General features: G+C 40.9%; 1 pseudogene; it reads right to left on the bottom strand.

Moving 5' to 3' along the window:
* Positions 1 to 1,251: 1,251 nt before the first annotated feature.
* LOC124790873 lies at positions 1,252 to 1,368 on the bottom strand (annotated as a pseudogene).
* Between the last annotated feature and the right edge of the window lie 8,613 nt (positions 1,369 to 9,981).

Here is a 9,981-nt window from a genome sequence, read left to right as displayed (position 1 = left end):
TTCTTTGCAGAGAGCACTGTCACTGGATATTCCTGTTTGAACATGTTGCAGCAATGGCTGATGCCTCAGATGCAATTGGACACTCTGTTCATCTTTAAGCAGGATGGGGCTCCACCCCAGTTTCATCATGAAGTTTCTGGGTACCTGAATATGGAACTACTGCATCGATGGATCGGCCGTTCTACAGAAGATGTAGCTGAACGAAGCAATCTTGTTAGAACAATGTTCAATGTTTTGTTGTTATACTCTATAGTAGTTTGAGTGTATGTTATATGAATTTTGAAATGAAAAGTGCTGCATCAACTTCAAACTAAACAACTTTTCACATAATAAAATCTATAACACATAAGCGCTCTTGCTAATGTGCTGCCACTATGCACTGCTGCACCTTACCTTTTCTGTTCTCCTCTCTTAAATTCTCCTTTTCATTTTCTCATCAGATAAATTTTACTTTTCGGTTGCAGTGGCTCTCCGAACATCAACAGTTTTGTAGCATGTAATAACAAATAAAATAAACATTAGTACACAATTACAATACTCCTGTCATGCTCGCCAATTATTTGACATATTCATAAAATGAAATAAATATTCTTTTTAGAGGTTTTTGTTGTGGCCTCTCAAATACATTTTCTACAGTCGCCGGACAAGGAAACATGAGACTTTAGTATCTAAAACATACAAGTCCTGGTCTGAAAGGTCACATATTAGTTTAGAATAATTTCTTAATTTTCTCATTTTACAGATTTATAAACATCTTTTGATGATTTATTCTTCTATTCATTATCATTATTATTTATATTGTCCTCAGATTACTTGATGAGATTGATTAATTGTTCTTTATTAAGTTCAGAATAACTTTTAAAATTTTTCTCTTTACAAATTTCATAAAGTTCTTTTAAAGAATTTTCATTCAGATCGTTATCATTATTATTAATATCGTCAACAGGATTTACAATATGTTGAACTAATTTTTCTTTATTAAGTTTAGAATAATTTTAAATTTTTTCGTTTTACAATTTGTTCGAAGTTTTTTTATAGTTTTATATCTTGCACTCCGTCTTCAGGCCACAGGTGGCCCATCGGGACCATCCGACCGCCGTATCATCCTCAGCTGAGGATGCGGATAGGAGGGGCGTGTGGTCAGCACACCACTCTCCCAGTCGTTATGATGGTTTTCTTCGACCGGAGCCGCTACTATTCGGTCGAGTAGCTCCTCAATTGGCGTCACGAGGCTGAGTGCACCCCGAAAAATGGCAACAGCACATGGCGGCTGGATGGTCACCCATCCAAGTGCCGGCCACGCCCGACAGCGCTTAACTTCGGTGATCTCATGGGAACCGGTGTATCCACTGTGGAAAGACTGTTGCCAGTTTTATATCTTAGCTCACTCTTATTCATTTCCTTCTTATTAAAATATTCAATACAACACTAAGAGATCTTATCTACCTACATTTAAATAACCTTTTCTTTAGAATGATTTTCTAAATCGCTATTACTCAATCTACAATTTTCTTTACAGTAGCTTTATAGCTACAGGTTTTTGAGCTACAGGTAACATCAGACTGAGGCAAATACAAACAAGCTACTTAACATTCAAAATATAGACAGAGGAATATTATGATGAAAATTATTTAGTACATGAAGTAAAAGGCAATATTTTATCTGACAGCAGCAGACATGGTAACATTTTGTCTACATAAGAGCTTAGAAGTACAGTTTAAAGACTGCAAACGCCATAATAGAATTAAAAAGGGAGCTGAATAACTAAGTGAATGGACGAACGGTATAAAGTGGAAAGTAGCCAATATAAACCATTTAACAAAATTATGAGTTGACTCACAAAAAATATTTTGGTAACTGCACAAGGAAACACGATATAAAATATCAAGTAATGGCTTTATACCGTTGAAGAACCTTTTATTATGTAATTGTCGCTGCTCATTAAGAATTAGGCAATCATTTCGAGAAAGATGTTTAAAAATTTCTCATTCTTCGAGAATATCTAATCTACATCCTTTCTTCTCAGTTTGCAAAATGTTGATAGCATGAACAGCTTTAGGTGCATGACCTGTAATCAGAAGGTGGTCGGCAAAAGATGAATTTTGGGTGCCAATGCCATTTTTTCTTAAAAGATGCTCTTTGTGTCTGACTGTAAAGGCACAACCTGTTTGTCCTACGTAGTAAGAAGAGCAGGTGTCACAAAGAATCTTATAGACACCAGAGTTTCCCAAAGGGGAAATAGTCGATTTTAACCCTCGAGCAGGCGTGCCGATTTTTGTAGCACAAGCAGGCGCAAGGTGCACTTTATACACATGTAGTTAAAAGCTGTCTATAAATAGCAGAGTGAAAGAAAGCGTTTTTATGAAATTTTGGGTGCATGAAAGACGTAGGTACGATCTGATCGGTATATGTTTCTTTATGAAAAACATTAAATGAGATTTTTTTTAAATGCATTGCTTTTTATTTTTTGAATAAATGAAATTTTCAATCGTCAGTATAGATAAACATGATTTGTCAGAACTTATTTATAAAGAAAAACTTCAATAGATTTTTATTTTATTAATTAAATGAAAATTTCGCTTGTTGGTGTAGATAAATTTTTAAATGTGGGATGCAGTAATTTTAAAAATATGCTCTTTGGTCCAGTCTGGTAGTACAAGTTATGGAAAATGCTTGTTACTGCTAAGTGTGCTAAAAGATTTTTTTCAGGTCCATAATATAAATAAGCAACAATTGAGGAATTTTGTTTTCTTGTTTATCTTTTTATGGTAGGCATAAAGTGCCCCTGCCCCCGCCAATCCCCCTCCTTGGTAATGCACATTATGGAAAATGTGTTGGTATTGCTACGGTTAAGGATAAGTGCTGGTGTGCCACCCAGTCTGAAGTTTGTTTTAGGCGGTTTTCCAAATCCCACTAGGTGTATTCCTGGCTGGGCCCCAAGTCCCAGCTCAGTTGCATGATTCACAAACATTGGTGTGCCGCCCAGTCTGAAGTTTGTTTTAGGTGGTTTCCCACATCCCACTAGGTGTACAAGGTGTGACAATAAAGTAATGAGACTGATTTTCCTTGCAAGATATGGCAACCCTGCAAGCTTGCGTAGGCACAATATCTTTGACCTTGGTCTATTAGCTGCTTCTAGTCCAAGTGGCACATCGATGCAACTGCTCAGTCGTGAGTTCTGCTGCAATAAGTTAACACTTGTTTGTGTCTCTCATCACAGAAATGGGACCGCATAATATTGCACAACGGTATGCCATTTCTTTTTGTGTTAAATTGGGTGAAAACGCGACGACAACTTACGGTAAGCTTCAGAAGGCTTTTGGGAGTAGGTTGTGTCAAGAGCTGAAGTTTTTCGTTGGCATAAAATGTTTAGTGAAGGCAAAACGAGTGGTGAAGATGAAGACTGCAGTGGACGACCATCAACCTCACGGACGGATGTCAACTTGGCCAGGGTGCGTGAACTCATACGATCTGATCCAAGATTATCCGTGAAAATGATTGCAGAAGAATTGAACATCAGTCGAGAAACGGTTCGTCTAATAATAACTGAAGATTTTGGTATGAGAAAGATTTGTGCAAAAATGGTCCACAAAAATCTCACACCACAACAGCGAGTAACACGGAAAAATGTGGCAGCCGATCTGTTAGAGCAAACGGAAATCAATACAGAATTGTTCAGCCGTGTTATCACTGGTGATGAAAGTTGGGTTTTTCAGTACGATCCATAGAAAAAACGCCAAAGATCGCAATGGTGCCCAAAGGGGTCACCCAGACCAAAAAAAGCTCACATGACAAAGTCCAAAGTCATGTGCATGCTTGTGTGCTTCTTTGATTCCAAGGGAATTGTTTGTCCTGGACACACAGTTAACCAATATTACTACAAAGAAGTTTTAGAAATACTTCATGAAAGAGTTCTTTGCGTCCGTGCCAACGTTGCTGATAGTTGGACTCTGCATCACGATAATCACCAAGCCATACTGCTCTGTCAGTACAGCAATTTTTAACCTCAAAACAAATTTCAGTACTACCACAGCCACATTATTCACCAGATAACGCTCCGTGCGACTTTTTTCTATTCCCAAGAGTCAAAATGGCAGGCTAGGGACACTATTTTCAAACAACACAAGATGTCCAAAAAGCTGTGACGAGGGTCTTGGGGGATATTACACAAGATGAGTTCCAGAAATGTTACCATCAATGGCAGAAGCGCTGGAAAAAGTGTGTGCATTCAGGAAGGAACTATTTTGAAGGAGACAACACTAAACTTGACTAAAATGGTAAGCAACATTTTTTTGACATCAGTATCATTACTTTATTGTCGCACCTCGTATGTTCACTATTGGTGAAAGTATTTTTTTCTTGCGAAATAGTGTGGTATTTCATATTTTAATAACACTTATTTGGTACTGGGTATCGCAAAAACTATGAAAGTCCACTGATAACTATGATTCTCACAATTAAGGCAAATGCTGTATACAGCGCTGCGCAAAACAGGTAGCCAGTTGGTACACTTACCTGGTTGAGTGATGAACAAAATTCATCGAACGCCTTGTTCACATTATCTATTACCACCGGCCCTGATCTTGAGACGACCGCATTCAGGCCGGCGGTGCCGGGCAAAACGCTGCTGAGAACGCGGAAGAACTCCCTGCCGCCCGTTTTGAGCAGCCTACCCATGGCGCTCCTCAAACCTCTGAAGCGCTGCACACCTTTCCTGACGATCGCTACCAGGCGTGGGGGTGGGCCGACTTGGGTGCTCACATTCAGCGCGCCGTTGCGCCCGTACGCTTTCAATTCCGCGCTGCCGTTGACACTGAGTGTCGCAAGCAGTGCGGGCGCGACCACGAGCCCAAGCAGGCCGAGAACCGACACGTGCTGCGACGCCATATCCGCACCAACTCGCCGCCCGTCGCTGGTACTGTCTTATAGCGGGAATGCCGTCACGGTCGATCGCCACTGGCGTGAACGGCTTTTACTGCCTACTCTTGCCAAGTTTACGTTCCGTACCAACAGCAATAAACGGCTCCTCAACTTGGCCATTCCGCAACTGAGGTTGTGCGAGTTTTATTGTAGCACACGACTTTATGTTGTTTTGAAAGTGATGGGTTTCGTGAAATCTGTCTAGCGCACATTTAACACCTTTTTTAAAAATTTTCTTCTCTTCTAGTCATTCACTCATAATCGGTCAAAATATTTACACACTTTGTAAAAACGCTGTTCACCTCCGTATTCAAATTAACCAAAGCACACAGTAGAAGTACAAATACGAGGTGTGGCTAGAAAAAAACCGGACTAGTACTGGTGAAACAATAAAACGAATGCAATAAGGCTGAAAGTCGCGTGGCCTGTCACGTGACTCTCGCTCCGCCTACTGCTCGAGTTTCATCTGCCTCCTGCACTCAGTCTGTCCGTGGCGTCTGTTTTAAGTAGTTGACGTTTTGTCTGTGCGTCGGAAAATGTTGAGTGTACAGAAAGAACAGCGTGTTAACATCAAATTTTGTTTCAAACTAGGAAAATCTGCAAGTGAAACGTTTGTAATGTTACAAGTGTACGGCGATGATTGTTTATCGCGAACACAAGTTTTTGAGTGGTTTAAACGATTTAAAGACGGCCGCGAAGACACCAGTGATGACACTCGCACTGGCAGACCATTGTCAGCAAAAACTGATGCAAACATTGAAAAAATCGGTAAACTTGTTCGACAAGATCGCCGTTTAACAATTAGAGCAGTGTCTGAGTTAACAGGAGTTGACAAGGAAAGTGTTAGGCAGATTCTTCATGAAAGTTTCAACATGAACAAAGTGTGTTCACCAAGACAATGCCCCAGCTCACAGTGCGTTGTCAGTGAAGACGTTTTTGGCAGAACACAACATTCCCATCTTAGATCATCCACCCTAATCACCTGATTTGGCCCCCTGTGACTTTTTTCTTTTCCCTAAAGTCAAGTCAGCTTTGAAAGGAACTAGATTTGAGACTGTTGAAGCAGTAAAAGAAAAAGCGACGGAAGTAATGTATGGACTTACCGAAAATGATCTGCAGCATTGCTATGAACAGTGGAAAATTCGTATGGAGCGGTGTAGAGACCGAGGAGGAGAGTACATTGAAGGAGATAACATGAAATTGTAAATAATTGTAAATAAATGTTTTTTCCAGCATCAGTCCGGTTTTTTTCTAGCCGCACCTAGTATTAGCCTATGTTTGTGGCCGAGCGGTTCTAGGCGCTTCAGTCCGGAACCACGCGGCTGCTGCGGTCGCAGGTTCGAATCCTGTCTCGGGCATGGATGTGTGTGATATCCTTAGGTTAGTTGGGTTTAAGTAGTTCTAAGTCTAGGGGACTGATGCCCTCAGATAGTCCCATAGTGCTTAGAGCCATTTCAACCATTTTTTGAGGAAGGAAAGGAAAGGGCACTTTATATGGAATCAGCGGCGACAAATGAGATTAGAACTCCGCATTTCCTGTTTACTTCGCAGCTGCGTTAACTACTGCGATATCCGTACACATCGTTCAGAGTAATTGCGCCGACTGCCTCAGCATGCCTCCCGGCCGATCGACATTCCCATCTAGCGCCACCTTTCCCCAGTTCTCGTTCGTGTCCTCAATCCTCGCTGCTTTGAGATTCCCATACGAGATCTAATGTAATTGTGCATACGCAATGCAGGTGGTGGATTCATTGCCAATCCAGGCGAACCAGTTGTATGGATGCATGGTGGAGAAAGAACAGACACCATTAATTCATATAAAAAAAACACGTCAGACACAGATACATGGCGCCGTTTTTCAACATAGTCACCAAGTCTCTGTGAACAACGTTCGGAACGTACTATCAAATGTTAAACTCTTCGACGATAGAAATCTATTCCTTGGTCACGCATCTATTCGAGAACCCCTGTTTGAATGACGTCGTTCGAAAATCTCTCTCCCTCCCCCCCCCCCCCCCCACCTGATCACCTGATGTTCTTCGTTGATTACCCCGAGCCGCGCGGGATTAGCCGAGCGGTCTCAGGCGCTGCAGTCATGGATTGTGCGGCTGATCCCGGCGGAGGTTCGAGTTCTCCCTCGGGCATGGGTGTGTGTGTTTGTCCTTACTACTTCATCTTTAGTCCAAAATTCATAAACTGTACTGAGTATCGAGTGGTGCTGTCAAACTCTCGGCAGTACATGACAAAATGTTTTCCCCGGCGGAGGTTCGAGTCCTCCCTCGGGCATGGGTGTGTGTGTGTGTTTGTCCTTAGGATAATTTAGGTTAAGTAGTGTGTAAGCTTAAGGACTGATGACCTTAGCAGGTAAGTCCCGTAAGATTTCACACACATTTGAACAACATTTGAACATTTGATTTGATTGCCCCGACATTGTCCTCTGTGGTCGATCATCACCCACGTCTATGCTTCCTTGATCAAATTGTTGGCATGATTTCAGTGTGGCTGGGCGTGACACTGTATTTTATCCATATACTGACACAATTTCACGGCGAATCTGTCTGCAAGTTAGACGTTTAGCTCACAAGGATCGCACTACCCCGCGTACTTCTAAGTACGTTTCTAGTTGCCATGCCGTTTCACTCTCAAAATATATTGCATCTGTTATCAGCATCGCAGCAAAACTACGCAAGAAACCCGGCAAATTTATTCTTTTCTGACAATATATGGCACTCCCGTTGCACTATGGTAATTCTGTGGAACGACACGTGTAACGTACTTTCTGAAGTTCCTGCGCAGTTTTAAAACAATCAATGGAATTGCTGAGGTAGGTAATACAGCAATAGTATAGCGCACGTCTGGGGGCGTACAGGTTGCATCACTAACGATTTCTCAAAATGTGGAAGTGAGAGTCAGGCTATTAAGAACATATTCAGCCAAGAAAAATAAATTATGTCAGTTTTAAAGGCACATTTGCATGTTGAGCTTTTATTAGCAAAAAAAGTCGTAATTATAAGTAATGAAATAAACAAACATTTGAGCCATAGATATAGTCCACGGCTGTGTATGCAGCCGCTGGAAACATTTGAAGATTTTTGATCGTCACATTATTGGCCAATGAGGAAGAGTCACCTTTTGTTTTCTAGGTCTTGTCCAGATCGCACATATTGACATACCGCCATTAGTACTACATTACTTTATTAACATATTGAAGAGTTACAACCAAACGGCGCTCGTAATTACGTAATGTAAATGTCATTCCAATTGTGTTTATTTCAGAATATACTGTTATTACTAACCCATGTATGTTTTATTTTATGTCTTTAGTCATTGGGCCGGCCGCGGTGGTCTCGCGGTTGAGGCGCTCAGTCCGGAACCGCGCGACTGCTACGGTCGCTGGTTCGAATCCTGCCTCGGCCATGGATGTGTGTGATGTCCTTAGGTTGGTTAGGTTTAAGTAGTTCTAAGTTCTAGGGGACTGATGACCACAGCTGTTAAGTCCCATAGTGCTCAGAGCCTTTAGTCATTGTAAGATTGTTGGGTGACTCAGCATGGGAAAATGTTCCGTACTTCTAAGCAAAAAGTCGTCCAGCTCGATCCACCGTCATCTTCGGCTGCTGTTTTTTCACGAAGTCCGATTCGCCACAGAGAGAAGAAACACGGTTAAAAATATATGAACGGACTTTTAACGAAAATGCCATGCTCAAGCGGCGAGAGTTAGCCTGAAACATATTTTACCAATCCATAAACTTAATTAATATCTATTTAATATTCATTACTATAATTCGTTGTATTGTCTCGATCCAGTTACGAATGAACCAAAAAAAAATTATTAAATTGGCGATTTTGTGTCTGGACGCATTGTTATACGTACTATGTTGTCTTCCTTTTGTTACATGTTTATTGGAAACTACAAACGGCGTACGAAACCGGAATACATTGAAGTAAGACAAATCACTGGATTGTATGTCGACACCTGAAATTACGCTGCAATCGCTGATAAATGTAAGGCACCACATCTGTACAGCAGCGATCTTGCCGAAGCGCTTTGTATTTTCGTAGCTTGCTTAGTAGATCTATCACAATTTTCCGTTACCGTAGTAGTGATTTTAAGCTACATCACGGTTTCCAAAATTATTTTCATTATTCATACAGTGCAACAATACAGTTTTATCAGTTCACAATATGGCCGAACTTAGTTCTGTTCAACGTAATATGGCGTATTCAAAATTCCACCATTACTTTCGACACTTAATTTTCTTGTTCAGGCATTGTCGCAAAGTGAGATTAATTTTTACATTTATTCTGATTACTCATACGAGTTTAAATTTTTATTGTGTCATACATTACGTGTGGCGTGGTCAGTACCAGAAAACAATTAGCGAAGATGGAGAACCAGAGACTCCAACACAGACGCAATCCGACTCTGACATACCATTAAATAATAAAAGTGAAGTTACGGTTGAGTCGAACACTAACGAGCGACATATTATTGACTATTCTGGTGACGCAAATTTAGAAAATAGACCGTCTACCAGTAATATGCCTAAATCTAATTCCGAACCCATTTTGGTGTCTGACGTCATATCTAACGACGTGGCGGGGGCGGAACAGTTGCACATCGCTAGCATTGCCAGTATGTTCGATGCTATTATGAAACAAATGACACAAAATAAACAGGACATTGACGCACGTGTCGATCAACAGACGACGTCTATTAAGCGCCACACTGAAAACAGCTCATGACGAGATAAAAACACCACATAATGAAATTAAATCAGATTTAGCTGCACTTAAAACGTCAAACGACATTTCGTGTAGCCGTGTTGAGGAGATAAACAATTGACTGACTGGACAAGTGTCCGTCCTCAACGTGAAATTTTCAGAGTTTTCATTACTACAAGAAAACACAAAGATGTGACAGGTATCCAAGCACAAGTGAACAATCTCAGTAAAACATGCGAGTCTGTAGTTACTCAGATTAAATCTTATCCGGCAGTGCATGATACTATAAAAACACGTACTGCCAATGTCGAAAACAAGGTTGACACAATTGACAAACAG

This window comes from Schistocerca piceifrons, chromosome 3, assembly GCF_021461385.2.
Source record: "Schistocerca piceifrons isolate TAMUIC-IGC-003096 chromosome 3, iqSchPice1.1, whole genome shotgun sequence".
NCBI classification, from domain to species: domain Eukaryota; kingdom Metazoa; phylum Arthropoda; class Insecta; order Orthoptera; family Acrididae; genus Schistocerca; species Schistocerca piceifrons.
Note: the sequence above shows the minus strand (reverse complement) of the source record. Positions and strands in the feature narration are given on the sequence as shown.